The 19,132-nt window shown below is 39.0% G+C and overlaps 1 protein-coding gene across 4 annotated transcripts in view; it reads left to right on the top strand.

Annotated features, from left to right (window-relative positions):
• The first annotated feature begins 4,619 nt into the window (after positions 1 to 4,619).
• lrrc7 (leucine rich repeat containing 7) overlaps positions 4,620 to 19,132 on the top strand; it is a 153,715-nt gene continuing 139,202 nt past the window's right edge. For 2 of the 4 annotated variants that reach the window (XM_008406230.2, XM_017304405.1), the window contains exon 1: positions 4,620 to 5,290. The gene's annotated coding sequence lies outside the window, so the exon portion shown is untranslated. Of the gene's footprint in view, positions 5,291 to 8,447; positions 8,711 to 10,098; positions 10,208 to 19,132 lie in introns of all 4 variants that reach the window. The other 2 variants (XM_017304404.1, XM_017304403.1) reach the window with 2 other exon arrangements.

Below are 19,132 nucleotides of genomic sequence, written 5' to 3' on the forward strand. Positions count from 1 at the left end.
TTACGGCATTAGCATATTGGGTTTGTTAGCAGCTCTTAACTTACGTTTTGACGGGAGCAGTCTCTTAAACTGTACCGTTTTGCCGTTAACGGTTGTTTGCTACCATTTAATAAACCCATGATCAGGCATAACGTGGGATTAGGTTGTGAAACAATATCTCAAGCTTTCAGTATTTTACACGGCCAACCTGGATCCCTCGTCTTGTGATTGATAGAATATGGCGCAGCTGCTAACTTTATAAGATATGACCGCTCAATTAAACAGCCAGGTCGGCTAAGGACGACATTAATCAGAGAAACGGTCAAGAAGACTTTGGTGCGTATCAAAGCGATGCAGGGATCAGGTGGAAGAACGTTCACTGGACAAAGATTAGTGATACAGTTTACGGATTAATGACGAAAAAACGTAAAAAGTAGCAATTGTAGGAGGAGGTTTGGGGAGATGAGAAACTAAATTAAATAAAGTTTAATTTTAAAGGACATTCATCCCCTTCATGCTACTTTGTGTTGACCTAACCAAGGTGTTAATACTTTTGTAAAGCGGGAGGGGGGGTAAAGAAGAAAATGATTTTTTTGTGTGTGTTTTAAAGTTGAATTTATGTGGAGGAAGAGGACTTAACAGTGTTTCTCTCCATTGCCGATTTATTAAAATATTTCTTCTGCTTCAGGAACGGCTTACTTGCTTAGTGAGAACATTTTGCACAATAAACAAAATTCTAATTGAGGTGACCTGTTTCTGCCCTCTGTTGACGCAGTTATATTATCAATTCAGGTAATTGGTGGCCATTTTTCAGAGAAATGAACCGAGACCAGGACTCCCTGTACTCRTAAGTATTCACAACAACATCAACATGAGCTGCATCTCTGATCAGCACCATGTTTACATGCCACTCAGCGGAAATATCAAACTGATTCTGATGTGAACTTTGACCTCTTAAAACGGCCAACAACCCCTTAAAATGTTACGTTTTTCTAGACAATTTGAGTAAAAAAATAATAAAAATTTGCTAGAAAAAAATGTCAATTTATTTTAAGCGTCAAAAATTTGTCACAATTTAATCCGAAATTTTTCAGAAAAATTGTAACTTTTGAAACTGACTTTTATGTTTTTCCAGCAATTTTTTTTACTTTTGCAACTCAGAAATTTTCTATTTTCTTTTATTTTATTCTTTTGATTGAGTGATTGTGTGTGGCCCCTGACTTCAAATCAAGAAAGATGCGAACTTTCCCCCCAGTGTGGGTTTTTGATATGGATGGAGACTTTCTATCTTCAATTAGGACGAAACAAGTAAAATCTTTTTACAATAGAAAATACTGGCTGTACCACAAAGGATTTGTCTTTTTTTGTTTCTCTTCGAGAACCAGTAACTTTTACTCTAAAGCAAACTTTGCTTCAAATCTGCTTTTCATTCATTTAATAAACTTGGATAAATACAGCAGGCATTTTCAAAGAGAGTCACCTAAATCCTGATTTTATTAATCAGAATTGATTAAGTTTAGTTTTTTTTTTCTCCAATTGATATATAGAAAATAAAAAAAATATTGTTTTTGTTAACTTTTGGATCTAGAGTAATTTTCATATCTTTTAATTGTTTAGTTTATTGTTGAGAAAGTAAAAAATATATATTTTTGGCCCATCAACCATAACTAAGTTAAATCCAGAAGTAAATATGATTTGAATAGCATGGCCTGCATTCTCATGCATTTGAAGCTGTGTGAACCGCACAGGAATAACAAAACACACGACTGATCCTCTGAATCATCTGTTTGCTTAAAACGAAAAGAAGTAGAGAAGCGAGGGTTCCCGTTTGAACAGATTACTATCAGAATAATTCAGCACAACAAAGACGTTTCACAAGCGCCGTTTGTTCATCCAGTGCAACACGCCTGTGACATTTAAGCCTCCTTTGTTTCCAGAGGATGAAGGAGAACGTTTGACAGTCGGAAGCAGCTTGCAGCATTTGTTCCTCAGCGTCTCCCTCTTCTGCTCCAGCTGCTGATTTATCGTATCCATCAGGGCAGAGTTGGCTCATATGGAACGTGGCCAATTCTCCCCGAATCGCTCGCTGTGACCCAGCTGATGCCCGCTTGCCTTAAGAATGCCTTTAGAAAGGGATTAATTTACGCTCCGATGTCTTAGAGGGTGAAGGAAGACGCTTATGTCCTTAAAATGTGCTCATATTTTCACTGCTTTTGACCAAAATGGCCTCCTACTGTCACTCGGTGATGAGTTTTTTGGAAAAGTTGGTTTACAATTGTTTCCCAAATGCAGAATAATAGCATAAAAATATGATTTACAGAACCAGGAATGGTCAAATCCTCATTTTTGAATGTTATTCTGTTGTTCTTATTTTCACTTCCCACTTAATGTTTCCTTTCTGACCTTTGGCAAAAAGGATTTGTGCCAAATTAATGGAATAGTTTAGAAGAATTTCAATAAAGTCTGATTTGAATTTTGGGTGCAGCAAAGTCAACTTTTCAGTAAAAAAATTATCTGGATATACTTAGTTTTTACTTTTGTTAAGTCTTGGTTATCAAAAGACAGAATATTTTGTGTTCTTTACATTTACTTGTGTAAGAAAATAAAGTTGGTAACAATTTTTCCCCCTGATTACAAATTAAAAGTCTCCATCTGAATGTACGGGCCAAGTTTGTATCATTTTTGAAATGTAGTTGGGGGCCGCACAAAGTCAATCGAAGGGCCACAAATGGGCCTCGGACCGCACTTTGGACTCCCCTGTCTTAAATAAACACGGGTATTTTTGGGGTATTTTCTTCATGATGTCACACCGGATGTGTGACATCATGAAGAAAAAAAAACTAGACACGAAGTCAGGAAATCTTACAGTTTAGAAGTAAATCCTATCAAATATGATGTAAACTTCTGAATTTCTAGAATGTTAAAAATATATATTTTTGAAAAGCCCTAAAAAATAAAGGGCCTTTGTTAGATATTGGGGGTAAATATCATAAGTAGTTAATCTATAAAAAGTATTTAACCTGTCTTAAAAAAAAACTTTTAATAACATTAAACCTAACTGAGTATATACTTTAGAACATGACAAAATGCTTTATATGTGCTCGTTTCATTGTGAGGACAAAAAGCCAACGGAGGGAAACGCATTGGGAGCAACTGCGTCAATGAAGTAGCTAAATATGCTAGTGCGGGTTATTTGCGGCCATTTCTTCAAGTCTTCATTCTACTTCTCAGTATCTGCAGGTAACGAAAAAACAATATTTACACATTTATGCTGTGACAGCTGGTGTTCCCACATGTTTAATAGCTTAAAACCTCTCGCGAAAGCCGGTTAGCGAGTTGCTAACATGTAAACAAATGGCGCTTCCGGTTTGCGGCGGAAGTCGCGCCCATAATTCAGGTAAAGCCTCATGGGGGGCTGGGAATGAGGTGGATTATAAATGTCTGATTTCAACTGTAAGTTTGTCATGCAGGATATTACAACTTTGGAGATGTTGAGGAGACAGGAAATATATATATATATATATATATATTTTTTTTTTAAAAACTTGCCTAAATAACATCTACAAGGTTTATTTTGTTGGTTTTTTTGACAAAACATTACTGTTGTGTTCCAAAACTCCTTTTGAAAATTTTAAGCTGTACATGAAATGATAAAATAAGAAAAGACATACGCAGTGAAGGCTAAGTGAATTGTCTTGTTTTATGTAACATTCATAATCATCTATTTTATATGATACCAAGGACATGAGGATACCACTGCAGGGTCTTACATCAGATGTGTATTTCACAATATTTTAAACACAGCATGTTTAAAGCTGCAGTTTATAACTTTTATTTTAAAAATATCTTTTACACATTTGTTAAAATTGTCACCATGTTGTGACAGTATGAGACATAATCTGAGAAAATAAATCAAGCTGCTATGGCTGTCTGAAGAAATGCACTGCTCCCAGTCAAAAACAAGCCATCAGAGCAAGGAGGAGGGGCTTAGCGCTGTCAATCATCCTTGTGAAGGTGCTGCTAAATATGCTAATGGCGGAGAAACAACAGGAAAATCATTTATCCACCATCATCAGTGGTCATGCTAACTAGCATTAGCATTCATGACAGGTTCTGCTGATGGGAAAAAGCGCCAAGACCCGCCTCCTGGCTCTGATTGTGGTTGGGAGAAGGCAGATGAGCTCGATTTTTTTTATCTGTCACATAATGTACTGTCACCATAAAGTGACAGTTTCAGCAAATATGTAAAAAAGTAAATTTTTCATGACAGTCTGTGTAGCACATTTCAGCATCAAGGTGCTTTACATTATAAAAGCCACAAAATTACTAAGATATAAAGAAAACACCATGAACAAATATTACATTTTGATGAGTGCCATCAGCAAAATCATACGCATCAAATATGTTGGTCAATATGTCATTTATTACGGTTCAAAAGCGACTTTTAGTCTTGATTTGTAAACCTTAGAAGGTAAATGGGAGATAAAGATGAGCGCACTTTTGCATCTGTGGAGAAATGTTTGACCTGGAGTTTAATTCTGATTTTTATTTTTGTAAAATTCCAATAAAATACAGACGGGACAAAACGTGAAAATGTTCAGGCATTTTTCAAAGCACCGCAGTTTGCTTTCTGAAACAATTTCTCCTCCTGTCGTTGCCGGATGCCGTAACGTTCCTGATGAACACCGAGACGCCGCTCCTTCCTCAGAGCTGAAATATTCAACATCTATCCACACTTCTGACAGCCGGAGAGAAAGAGCAAGTTGAGGACTTGAACTCATCTCTCCTCTCTCCCACTTCTCTGCAACATCCACTGCTGACAGTCTGTTGCTAAGCAACTGTAAAATAAAGCAGTGGGCTCTGAAGTCAGCGCGAGAGAAGAGGAAGAGAGTTCACAAGTACTGCAATACACTACTGTTTGTTTAGCTCTCTGCATGATCCCGGCGCATCTCTCGGTTCCCATCTGTAGATCCACGATGACTTGTGACTTCTGGTTGTCGGACGGCCAGCCAATCGGGGCCGGCTGCGAGGCGGGCTCATCGGTTCCCTAGGCTACCTGTGTGATTGACGTTCAGCCTCCTGCAGCGGAGCGCGCGGCGGTGTATCACTGATGCTCCTGCTTCCCCCGGGGAGACAGTGGAGAAATCTGGAAGAGAGGAGAGCCGGAGAGAAAACACAAGAGCAAGTGGAATGCTAATTATTTAAAGTCCTTCGGTCTTTTCCTCCTGCTCTCTTTGCTGGAAAGATGAAAGCTGCAGCGCAGGAAGAAGCCGGCTGAGGGGAAGGATTCCCAAAGAAGAGGGATTTGTTGGTAAGAGAAGAACCACAACACTTTCTTTTCTGTTACCTGTCCTTGTCGTCACTGTGCATTACCAGGTGGCCTTTCGGCTGGTGTGTTATATATCTGTGTGTGTGTGTGTGTGGGTGAGACAGAGAGATTTTCTGCATACTGCGTGGCTGGAGAACGGGTTTGGTGCTAACCCGTACCCATTTGAAGCTTGTGTTACAGTCTCAGTCATGCCTGTGCTTTAGCTGAGTCAAGGGGAGCTCCCCTATATGAGCATATAGGAGCCAGAGGGATTGAAAGCAGCTCCATCCGTCGGTACGCGGATACAGTTACAGCTTAGGCCAGGATTTCTAGGGCTCGTCTACTGTATCTGCATAAGAGGAGGAGTATTAATTACATAACACTTCATTTACACTCTTCGGTCAGTTCTGTGCAGCTTTAAGCTCTCCCTTTGGTCCAGAAAAGGTTTTTCTCCACCTGCTGTAAATGAAGCAAAAAACTTTACTTTTTGAGTCTGAAGGAATCTGGATGTTTTTCTACACAGGAGGGCAGAGAGGCCAAAAAATGTATAAAAGTAAGAGTAAAACGTACTTGGTAAAAAGTCAAGTAGGAGTCAAATTATCAATAATTTAATATGTAGAAATAATAATCAGGCGGACTACAATATAAAGTTAAGTGGAAATTTTGGTGTTTTAAGGACGAAAAGGGCAATAATTTATATAAACAACAAAAAAATAACAAAATCAGGCAAAAGAAAAAATTTTAAATCAGAAACTTTAACAAAAACTAAAGTTTTGGTCAAAACATGTTTGTTTTTTATTCAGTGGCTAGAAAATCCAGAAATTTTACTCAAGTAAGAATAAAAAATACTCCTAAAAGTGCATTTTTTCAAAAAGATTACTCTTTTAAATGTAACTGGTTACTACATAACCTTGGTACTGAGTAACTGATGAAATTATCAGTCATTTAATATTTAAAAATTACATCATCAAATGGACCAAAATATAAAGCTAAGTTTAAATTTTGGTATTTTAAGGATGAAAATGACAATAATTCATATAAGTAGCCAAAAACAAAATTGGGCAAAAGATTTTCCAAATCAGTTTCTTTCATTAAAAACTTCAAAATAAAATCACTCAAGTAAAAGTAAAAATACTCCTAAAAGTGCCTTTTCTTCAAAAGTAAAGTGTAACTAGTTACCTCCCTCTCTGTCTTTCTGGCGGTATGTTTTCGCGTCCCATTGGACTGCGTGTCAGCGAAGCCGCTGAAACCTCCATTAGTTACTTCGGGTCAGGCGACAGCCGGCCCCTCTTTGCCCTCGGGCCTCGGCTCCATCAGGGAGTTCACGTTCTGCTTGGCTGCTCTCACGCCAAAAGTCGGCTTTCTGACCACCTGAGGACAGCACACATGCTTTTAGACCAGGTGTGAAAACTTTTAGCACCCTGAAGGGTTTTTTTTTATTACTTTTTTCCCTTAAATGTCTGAATGGAAGGTTCTTCCACTCTGGCTTTTGTCCGTTTAGAAATTCACGAGAGACGTTAGTTTTCCGCCACACATTTAGATAAAAATAGAAGGGTGGATGTAAAAGTATGCAGGATTTCTTTAGCCCTACTAAAGCGCCAAGGACGTTTGGCTGAGAAACAAGCCCACAGCATTACAGATCCTCTACCGTACCAAACAGTTTAGCATCACCAAGCACATCTGGGCAAGTTGCAGCCAAAGAGCTACAACCTCAAATTCAAAGCAAATTCAGATTCAAAAATGCTTCGATAATCCCAAAGGGAAATTAAATGATGCTGTAGCTCATCAATTATTCAGAGTTATTGAAGATGGTGATGGCTGTTGGCAGGAAAGATTTCTACAACTCCAGTTGAAATTTATTGTGCAAAATTAGCATTTTGCACGTTTCTGTAAATTTGCGTTTCTACTAATTCTAAAATCAAACCAACCCAGCTGGTTTTTGAAAAAAAGTTAACTATTTTTGGTGTCTGGAAAAGGAGTCATTTAAAAAACCTTCTGAATATAAATTGACAAAATCAGCAGGCGACGCCCCTTCTCCTGGTAACCCAAGCAAAGCTGGCTGGTTTTACCGCTGTACAATGGCTGCTGGAAAAGACAAGTGCTTTGTTGTCGTCTTACAATGCAGAAACCTCCTGCTGGTTGGGCAGGGGGATCCACTTCTGCTTTTCAAAGATGTACGGTTGTTTTGCAGCCATTTCCCCCAGCAGCTTATTTAGGAAGTGACAGGACGTCCTGAAAAGCTAATTCTGAAAAGACTAATAAAAACCCTCAAAATCCCATTTTCTATGAATGATTTTGTGGAAAGAAATGTAACAAGCATGTTGGTTGTAGCTCTTGGACCTTTAACATAACTGCATTCGTTTATATTTTTGACTACTTCTGCAGTTGTTACGAGTTTCTTTGCTGTTGTTCTTTCCTGAAAACTTTGGAGATTTTATTGCCGTGGTTGCCATCCTCTTCCCTGTGCATGTTGGGAAAACATCCAGCATTGCTGAGCACAATTTCAGTCATGTTGAACCTTTTATCTGTAGCTCTGATCAAGGTGAAGCTAGCAGCTGTGTTTTTAAACTAATGTCTTACTAATGAAGATCAACAGGTGTCTGAATGACATGTTCTCTCTCCTTTTCCATTTTGGGGCCTTTCCATTGATTAAAAATGGGAGAAAAGTTTCCAGGCGCTGGATTTTTTACCCACAATTTTCAATAAGTACAGCATCAAAGTTTGATTCTGAATTTTACCAACAGTCAAAACCTTCAAAAATCTATTTAAAATAGCTTAACGCAGCTAATAAATCCATGTTTAAACAGTGGGTCGGTGTAAACGTTCTTATCTTTGAAAAACGAAGATGTTCCTGTGCAGATAGAAACACCTCCTACAGCGTGGAGACATTTCTATTTTAGCCATCTTCATATCTGACTCACGCTGTTCATAAAACTCTTCTCCATCTTGTTTCCACAACATGGCAGCTCAGCAGGGTTTCCGGTCTATTTCAGCTACGTAGCTGTTTGGTTTGCAGTTTTATTTCCGTTTATCTGGGATCTTTCTGTACATCCAGATCCGATCTGCATAATCTGTGCAATCAATCCATCGGCTACCAGCTCGGCTGGAGTCTGCAGGCTTCCTGTTTGCTATCTGTGAGAGCTAATTAGGTATTCCATAGTGTTTCAGGAGCTACATGCTGGAGGTGTTGGAGCTGCTGCCCGTTTGCCTGCCTGCGTAGGAGGAAACATCTCGTCTTCTGAGTCTCTCCGTCTACTACACATACGAACTTTCAGGGAGTCGTTTCTGCTTCGTTAGGACAGGAAAGTAAGAGGAGATGAGTCGAAGATGGAAGGACATGAGTCGGATTTGAGGCTGCGTGATTTTCACCTCGGCCCACGGATTCGCTGGGATGGCCCTCAGCCGAGAGAAACGGTAACGCAGGTAATCCGGCGATTACGGCCTGAGCCCCGGTAAACCGCAGAGTACTTCCACAGCAGAGCTGAGGGATTGGCCGGATTCAGTCGTGTTTTAGTAAGCCTGTTAAATCACACGATGACAGTGTGTCATTGACTGAGTGTAAGTGCCAACGTGGTAACAGGAGGTGCAAATATCTTCCTATCTTGTGGTCAGTTTATAACGGCGTCACTCAGAGATCTGATGTATAGAGCAGCTCTAAAGGTTTACACAACCCTCTAACCATGCCTGGGTTTTAACACCTGTGAGCTTCTTCCACTTATAATGAGACATTTAAACTGTTAATCTGAAAACAAAAGAGCCGCAATAACCTGCTGCACATCCTAAAATCTGTCTGTCAACAGCAGTTATCTGGGTTTAGCAATGTAGCTTCTCCAAGAGTCTCAAAGTGTGAGGACATTTTGTCTGCAGGGTTCTTCAGGTCAGATTTAGGATTAGCCATTTTGACTCTTTAAATATGCAGAATGTAACTTTAATAAATGATATCTGGATATTTGACAGTCTGATATGAGACAGGTATTCTGTGAAAAAATGGAAGCTCCTCTGCCTTCTTCCAGTGCTACCAATCAGAGCCTGGAGGAGGGTCTTAGCGCTGTCAATCACCCTCCTAGTGACGCTGCTCAATCCTCTTTGCTCTCTGCTGTGGTGCAGATAAGAGCCTATCCTGAAAGCTAAGGCTAGTTAGCACAAATGAGTTATTTCTGCACCATTACACGAGGGTGATTGACTGCACTAAGACCCTCCTCCTGGCTCTGATTGGTTGTTTTTGTCAGGGCAGGTGCATTTCTTGGAGTATTTCAGGGAGGAAGAGGAGGAGATCAATATTTTCACAGATTATTTGTCAGAACATAGAGACAGTTTTAACTAATATGTAAAAATTCATAATGTTTTTTTATAAAAGTTACATACTGCAGCTTTAATTCTCCTCTTACGAAGTTGTTCTTTTTATTCGGACATATGCTTGGACTTAATCTGACAAAATAAAGCATTTCTTTGTCTTAATGCATTAAAACATAAAGGTTTTGAATCAGAACTGACTGGCATTTCAAAATGTCTTCCACCTTTAGAAAAACCAAAGTGCCACTTTAGGAATAATGCTCTTTTGTTGATCTGCATTGTTTTGGAGTTGTTACCAGAGCTCACGTTGGGTTTCAATACATTGTTTTGGAAGATTTTATCCACGTCTTGAAGTTCTCTTTTAAAGAGAAAGTTTCTGCTTAGCAGCAGTTCCATTTTTATCAAGAAATCACAATTGGCTGAAATGTTTGCAGGTTCTTTATTGCCCTTTTTCTAAAACTTACCCTACCGTGTGGGATAATTTAGTATATTTTGTCCTTTTCTCCTGACTGATACAGTTGCACAACGCGATCCTTTTGACCGACCGTTATCTCTGCAGACAGCGTCTCTACCTCAGGGGTGTCAGGTTCCCTTCATCGACGGCCAGCGTCCTTAAACCCTTAAATGGTTTGTGCTTCAACAATCCTGCAGCGGATAATTACGCCAATCGTAGAATTCCGTAGAACGTGGCTGCTTGCTGAAATTATATTCCGTCCATTTGATTTTTGCCATGTTGGACCAAAAACAAATGGACTGAACGGATGTACAGTTTGTTACATTAAAGATGAGGAAAGTTTGGCATTGTGGAGAATCACAACTTCAGCTTTTATGCTGCATCAATCAAACTAAATGATAAATTGTTTTTGGTGCCACATGAGGCATCAGTTCTCTGCAACCCTGCAAGTAAAAGTGAGTATAGATGATGGATAGGCTGATAGATGAGTTATCGTCCTAACAATGAAGAGCTAAATCTTTCCCATTTTCGCTTTGCCAGTTTTGAAATACAGCAAATCTTTAAAACTTTTAAAATAATAGGCTAATATGTTAGCATTTTATCAGTTTTCATGTCAATATCAAATATTTTAGATATTATTTTAAATTCAAATGTATATTTAGTCTTTAAGTCTTTAGATTTGACACATTAAACTTCCATCTCATCCTGCAGTTTTGATTTCAAGCGACAGGGTAAGTAAGGCAGGGTGTCCAAAGTGCGGCTCGGGGGCCATTTGTGGCTCTTGGGTTGATTTTTTTGTGGTCTCCAAGTGCAATTTAAAAATGATTCAAATTTGTCCCGTGGATGCAGATGGAGACTTTTAATTTGTAATAAGGGTGGAAATTTATACCAACATTATTAACTTACACAAGAAGTATAACACAAATCTTTTGTCTTTTTATAACCAAGTTTTAACAAAAGGTAAAACCAGGAGACTTTTACTGAAAAGCCAACTTTACTGCAGCCGAATCAGCTTTTATTCCTTCTTAAACTTGGATAAATATAACAAGCTTTTTGAAAGAAAGTGACCCAAATCCTGTTCTTATTCCTGAAAGAAATGCATCAATCAAAACAAACTGAAAACTACGTTTTAATTTTAATACGGCAAACATGCAAAATCTGCTACTTACGGCATATTAGACCCAATATAGGGGAAAAAGTAGTAAATATCTGCCAAAAAACTCAGATATTTTTAGAGTAATCTCAGAAATTTTCTACGAAAAACAATTTATTTTACAAAAAAATTTTTTTTCTAGATATAAGAGATTTTCTACCAAAAATTTGGAAATTTCTGAATTTTATTTCAAAACATTTTCTAGAAAATGTTCAAGCTCTAGAAGATTTCTGAGGTTAATCACAGAATTTTTCATTTTGGCAGAAATTAACTCCCTTTTTTTCTTTCTACAAAGACCCTACAATAAAATCCATACAGCTTTATTTACTTGCTTTTAGGCTGGGTTATTTTTGGTCCACTTTTGAAAAGTTTGGACACCCCTGGCAAAGGACTACTTCCAATAATACTCCCAGTCACAGGGTGGCGCCAAACACACAGCAGACAACAAAAACAGCGGTAAGATCATGACAAAGAATTTAAAAAGGCTATTAAAATAATATGATAAGGAGAGGAAGGGACGCAAAACAGCTTGTTGCTTATTGGTTCTTTTCTTCCTCTCCTCTTCTAAGCAGCGGTGCAGCACATTATCGCCCCCTAGAGGTCGCAGTGAAAACTCCATAAACACCTTTTACATGCGGACAAACAGCAGGTCACACATGTAAAGGTGTTTATAGACTTTTTCTTTTAAAGTTTGGGACCTCAAGGAGATACTCAGGACCAGATCTGGACATCTTAATTAACCCTGTTTGTTGAAGTTTTCTTAAAACTATGAAAAACCGGATTATTGATCAACTAATTAATCTGTAAAAGTACCTGCTATTTCCCCTCCTGCTGTGTCCACAGAAATGATTGGACATGCAGTTTCTCTTTAACGACTCTTAAATGAAAGGGAATATCAAAAGCAAGATTCTGGTTACATTCCTACTCAAACATTGTTTTTTTAAAAATACACATATTTAATCATTTGTTTCTGCATTTTACTTTATGATTTAATGTGCTCCAGTGGCAAAGCATTAAAAGGATGCCTCCCAAAAAACAAACCCCAAAAATCAAATGGACACTTTGAAGAAGCAGGCGAGTTCAGCTGCAAATCACCAAAGTCATTATTACTGCATCAGCCTTGGAGCAACAACCACAAGTCTATAAATATCTGTTTGATCTATATTTTCATCTTCAGCTGCCACAAGGACTTTGTCCCTGTGAGGTCAAAGCTGTATAAATACATTTCTTAGTAATCCCAGCACTTCAGCTGTTTTATTTCTTTCTTTTTGTACCTACAGAAACTGATTGGTGCCAAGTTTATTTTGATTGTTTCTTAATTGGTTTGGATTTCATTTCAAAGTGCTCTGAGCCTTTTGACATCACTGCAACATAAATCAGACGAGTTTACTCAAATTAATACCATATGTGGTTATTTACATTTGATTGCTTCACATTATTACCTAATCAATAAGTGGAGCTGTTCGGCCTCCAACCAAATCAAGACTTTACAGAATAATAAATAACATGTATTTCTGAGGGTGGGCTGCACAGTGGTGCAGTTGGTAGAGCTGTTGCCTTGCAGCAAGAAGGTTCTGGGTTTGATTCCCGGCCCCGGTCTTTCTGCATGGAGTTTGCATGTTCTCCCTGTGCATGGTGGGTTTTCTCCGGGTACTCCAGTTTCCTCCCACAGTCCAAAAACATGACTGTCAGGTTAATTGGCCTCTCCAAATTGTCCCTAGGTGTGAGAGTGTGTGTGCATGGTTGTGTGTCCTGTGTGTCTCTGTGTTGCCCTGCGACAGACTGGCGACCTGTCCAGGGTGACCCCGCCTCTCGCCCGAAACGTTAGCTGGAGAGGCACCAGCAACCCTCCCGACCCCACTGAGGGACAAGGGTGAAAGAAAATGGATGTATTTCTGATTACTTCTTATATTTTTTTAGACGACTGAGCCTGGAACTAATGCGTCTCATTTCAACACACCCTCCTGCATCGGAGAATCATTTTAAAGTACGGGGATGGCGGCAGCTCTGAAGTTTTACCAGATTAGTACGAGCAGATAATGTTTCCTGGGAGAGTGATATCGCTCTTGTGTTTTAGTAACTCGCCCGTTCGCTGGCCGCATTACACGTCTCGCCAGAGGAACTCTTGTCATAATTGCCAGCATAAAAGTAACATCACTGATTGCTAATTACCAGGAAGGAAGTCTTTTAATGCTTAACATAATGTGATTTCTGCCAATTAGAACTGACATTTTGAAATTGCCAGTGAAACTTTACACGACAACTGCAGTAATAAAATCTCCAGACCGTTTTTGTCCTTGCTGCATGTGGTAATAACTAATAAAACATTTAAGGCTGATAGCCTGAGGAAGTTTGACAAGTATTTATTAATTAAATGTGTTAATGCTTTATAAGACCTCATACATCTATATTTAAAAAAAATCATGATAAATTACATCTCTAATAACAAACTGCCAGCATCATTGATCCAAGATAAAAAAATTAAGAAATATTTAATAAACAGTCCCAGATGTTTGTTTTTTAAACTTATTTTTTACAGGAATAACAATATGGCAGCTTTTCTAACTTCCTGCAGCCACCAGCTATGCCGTAGCGCTAATGTTAGCTTGTAAACGGAAGCAAATGGAGGTTACTGAAATCTGAATTTTAGTTTTTATTTCCTAATTTTTAGCAACGGCTTTAAAGCAGCAGTATGTAACTTTTTTTTTCTAAATATGCTTTTTACATATTTGTTAAAATTATGTAGTGGTAATGTAATATGATACAGATAAAATGTGAAAAGATCCGTCTCTTCTAACTCTTCCCTGAGCTACTAAACGACCAATCAGAGCCCAGAAGAACGCATTAGCGCTAATAGTGAAAAAACAGTGATATGTTACCAGAAACCTGTTTTTATCTGTGTTCATTAGCAGCCATGCTAACTAGCCTTAGCATTCATGACAGGCAATGCTGATTGAAAGCGCTAAGATCCGCCTCCTGGCTCTGATTGGCTGTTTCATGCAGGGGAGCTAGATTTTTTCACAGATTATCTGTCTAATGCCATACTGTCAAGACATAGTGAAAGTTAAAAGTAAAAAAAAATTAAATACTGCAGCTTTGGATTTTGTTGGACTTCCTGTGCTAAAACACTTTTTATGAGCATAATATTTAACTGTAACAGATAAAACTGTAGTTTTCTTTCCACGGCCTCATAATGAGCAGTTTCAGGAGAGTTCATTTACAAACAGGGAGAAAGTCTTCTATCAATAGAGAGCCAGTATATAAACCCCACCACTCGAAAGAACCGGTCCCTGACCTCATCTGCTAGTCAAAACCTTCCCAAAGGTTATTATCTGAAGCTCTCCAGAAGAGAAATGAAGTTTCTCCAAAGATTAAAACTAGTTTCCCATATTATTAATAGCCTGTGTTGGTATCAAGGAGGATGAGCTGTCTTTCAATATTTGTGATTTTTATTTCAGACCATATTCTCTGGAAAATGATCACCAGCTGTTATGTTTTCTTTTCTTTGTTTGTATTTTTGCCAACTGCTATAATTAAAAGATTTAGAAGTTACCAATTATTTATTGATTTTATCTATTTGAAAAAACAAGAAATAAGCAATCGGTAGACAGAGAAAACATGTGCATGCAAAACCAAGAACAAAAATATTTGTTTACCACTACTTTTCTGTTTGAAAAGGAGTAGGAAGAAGTGAACACTTATTTAATCCTTCCCCTTATTTCAATTTAATGAAATCTACTCAATAAATATCAATTAATCTCTACAATGTGAGGCTACGTTCACACTGCAGTGACCCAGTTTTCTGCTTTTTTTGCGACCTGTATCTGACCTTACTGCAGTCTGGACAACACAGGTCGGATTTATTTTCGATTAACCACTTGGATATCCGATACGTAGCCGATCTTTTCAAATATGACCTGAATCTGAACCGTCAGGTCGCATTCATCCGACCCTGAACGTCACTGATACTCGTCAGACGTCATTCTTCTGCGCCCTGATACGCGCAAGCGGGAAGAAAAACACCAACCATGGCGGACTGAGATGTTAATGCGCTGCTCCGGTCGGACAACAACTTCAAAATCGTAAGCTCTGCTCCATGTTTACATCTGCAAACACTCTGGCGGTTGGCAAAACACTGAGCATGCTCACTGTCTGTGACGTCATTGCGCCCTCTACTGCGCATGCGGGAGACTTTCAGGTGGTCTGCGGTTCACCCGGGAGAACATATAGCAGCATAAAGTTATTAAAATAAATACATTTTTTTTAAAAAAACGACCAATAAATAAATAAAAACAAAAAAATCTGAATTGGACCGCTTCAGGCTGCAGTGTGAACGTAGCCTGAGTAACAGATTTGTATTTATTTTTAATTCAGCTCGCTTGAGCACATATTTTGACATTTGAAAGGACAGGTTGTACCCACCGTTCCTTTCATAAAACATTTCCTGATTATTCCTTTTACATTTATTTGGTTTTCTTTTACACGGAGGAGCGCAGCAAACACTCCAGACTTCCTGTAAACAGACACACATAAAGGGGAAGGAAATCCTCGTCGTTTATTTTGAGAACAAACTGAAGCTAAGAAATACTGTCCGAGAGGCCTGATTGTAGAAAGACTGTGTGTGTCTGCCTGTCCATACTGTTACTGGATAGTTGCATCATTCTCAGCAAGATTATGAAACTGTGAGAAATGAGCAGAGGGGCAAGAGGAAGCGAGCGAGAGACAGAAGGAGGCGGACAGAGAGGGGCAGATGAGGGAGACAAAGCCTGTCAGGTTCCTACCACGAACAATGTCTAATTCTTCTGTCAAATGAAACGAACGGCTTTATAACGATAACACAGCTTAGGAGACTTTGAGAGAGTGACTCACTCAAATTACAAGCTTTCATTTGTTCTCATGATTAAGCGGCACATGAGCATGTTAATGTGTAATCAAGAAGCAACAAAGTCATGATCAATGTGCCCGACTCCGCTGACGGCCAGCATCTTCCTCAGGTCGGTGTCCAAATGAGCCAAAGCAACACGGCTTAATGTGTACACTGCAAAAACTCTCCATCTTACCTGGATTTCTGACCCACTTTCTAGTGCAAATATCTTTCAGCAAGATGTAGCAGCTTGTTTTAAGTCAATAATTCCTTAATATTGATTATATTAACCATTGGCAGATTATTTCTCTATTAACATGGAAAATATCTTGTTATGAGTACTTTTTCATCAATATTAGCAAATATAATAAACAGTTGCACAATTGCGTTGTTTCCGTTGAATAAGAAATGCAATAAAAACACACGTGATTAAACAACATGCCACGTCACAATCCTCCAACTACTTCCTGTCTTCTTCTTCTTCACTTCCGGCTGTAGATCCTGTGATTCGTGTTTATCCACCTTGTAGTTTCTTTGCATCACGCTGGATGATTTCTGTTTGATATTAAATAAAGTAGTGAAAACGAGAGGGCGAAAGTTTTTAATTTATGTTTCTGACTTTTTCACAACTGCAAAATTTGTCTATTTGATTTTATTTTATTTCATTTATAAAACTCGTGTTTTTGTTTGTACATGCAAATGATTATTAAATCATCCCCGTTTTAGAAAACAATCTTTACAAGCGTGAATGTTTCTATAAATCCTTTGAACATTAGCAGTAAAAGTTGAGTAATTTAGAGACAAAGAAAGGCTTACAATGCATCTGATGTTAAAACTTTAAAACTGAAACTCACCGGGAAGTGACGAAAGTGTAGAGGTGGAACTAAAAATGCAAATATTTGTCTTGAAAATATCTAACTTTCTACAGCAAAATGTGTTGTCATGGTGACCTATATTTCACTGATCAGATAAAAACAGTGAGTCTGTAAATTGTCTTATTTTGGCAACTCTCTGTTTTCTTTATAACGTCCCTAACTTCCCGATACTTCTCTGCAGAATCATGCTGCTCGTTGTTTTATGAAGCAGGCGTCCTGAAGCCGAACCGGATTATCTGAGAACCTGCACCTGCAGGACGCTGGAGCTGGAAATATGGGCCGTGTGTGGATGTTGGTGTGCAGACGCAGCAGAGAGGAGGAAGCGTAGCAGCGTCTCAGATTTTTTTCTGTGCTTTCCATTCCCACCATCATTCATGCACAGATAAAACTGAAAATCTCAGCGCCAGCATGAATGAGGCAAATGAAGCTGTAGAAAGTGGTTTTTATCACGTTTTTGGACTTATTTTGATCAGTAGAAAACATAAAATACATGGCTTTTAAGAGCTATACTGGGAATTTAGCTGCAAAGAAATGTGTTTGATACAAAGAGGCAGAGTAATCATTCAGCTATTTCTTTTAAATCTGAGATTTGTTTATTGAATTTAATAAGAAAAAGCACTAACCCATCATTTATCCAATTCCTTTACCACTTACCTCCACGTTACTTAGCCTATAAGTAGGTTTTGTGTGCACATTAAAACATGTAAATCTGCATTTATGTAAAGTTCCACAAACATTAGTTAGATTTAATCAACAGCTGTGTAACTAGGGCTGCACCGATTGCAGTTTTCTGGCTGCTTGCCGATCTTTAAAAAGCCTGCCTGGCTGTTACCAATTTTTTTAGTTTGAAATGTTGCTAGAGACAGCAAGAAAGTCGCTTAGTTAGCATACGTGGAGTGACTGTTGTTAGCTGCAAACGTGCAGACATGATCTGATGGGCCGGTCTGCCAGTCAAACCTCTCAGAAGAAGAGGACAGTGGGTACTTTTTTATTTTGTAGGCATCTTGTGAAGTAGATCAGATCTGCTTCACATGTAAGTATCGGACGATTACCACTCTCTCAAAATGAAGGAAATCGGTGTTTCCCTACATGAAACTATGATTATTTTCCCCTCATTTCTTCTCTATCTTCCTACCTTTTTGTCTTTATTTCCTCCTCTCCACTGATGAGCTGCAGCTCTGTAGGTTTCCATAGCACCCGGGAGAGAGAAAAGTCAACCCACACAGTCTCCTGCCTACCACTCTTTCTCCTCCTCTCTCTCTTTCTCCTCCTCTCTCTCTCATATTCTGCCATTGTGTCTTTCCTCTTGCACTTTCACTTTATCTCTTTAAGTTGTGCAGCTTTCTGCTGCTGTCCTTAGCATGACACCATTACTGCTTCTCAATTTGCTTGTGAAGTTTTATTTCTGCTTACCTGATTTGGATGTTGCTTGATTATGAATATGCAGATTTGTTCTGACCAACGTGGCAACTCAGCTTCTCTGTCCGCCCACACACACACACACACACACACACACACACACACACACACACACACACACGCACGCTGCACAGGATGCCCATGGACATTCTCACAAAGCTCCAGGGTGGGATCAGGCTGAAGCTTTGCAGGCTCTTCAGTGGTGCTGATTGTTCCCACACATCAACAGGACATCTCTGACATCTTTCGGCTGCTCGGATTTCTTTAGAACTTGCTGCAGAGCCGTTCCTGGAAGTACGTGCGTGTCGTAGTTTTAGTGTTTGCGTGAATTAGAAAAAGACAGGGTGACTCATCTTAGTGTCTCCTCAGCCGTTACCCGGTTTAATGCAGCGGTTTCCAATGATAGTTTCCCAAACCCAAACAGTGTAGGCTCTAGTAGTGATCTGCAACTTCTCACATCATCAACCTCCTACTGCTTGACATTTTATTAACGTTAATTGCAAGAAATGTACAAAAGAAGAAGAGAACAGTAATTTGTTGATGCAGGCTGTTGTTGTTTGCTCTCCTAAGAACTTCTATTCAAGAATAAACCTGCATGGAAACTCACCTCGGGCTGCACAGTGGTGCAGTTGGTGGAGCTGTTGCCTTGCAGCAAGAAGGTTCTGGGTTCGATTCCCAGCCCCGGTCTTTCTGCATGGAGTTTGCATGTTCTCCCTGTGCATGCGTGGGTTTTCTCCGGGTACTCCGGTTTCCTCCCACAGTCCAAAAACATGACTGTCAGGTTAAT

Source organism: Poecilia reticulata, linkage group LG4 (genome assembly GCF_000633615.1).
Source record: "Poecilia reticulata strain Guanapo linkage group LG4, Guppy_female_1.0+MT, whole genome shotgun sequence".
Classification (NCBI taxonomy): domain Eukaryota; kingdom Metazoa; phylum Chordata; class Actinopteri; order Cyprinodontiformes; family Poeciliidae; genus Poecilia; species Poecilia reticulata.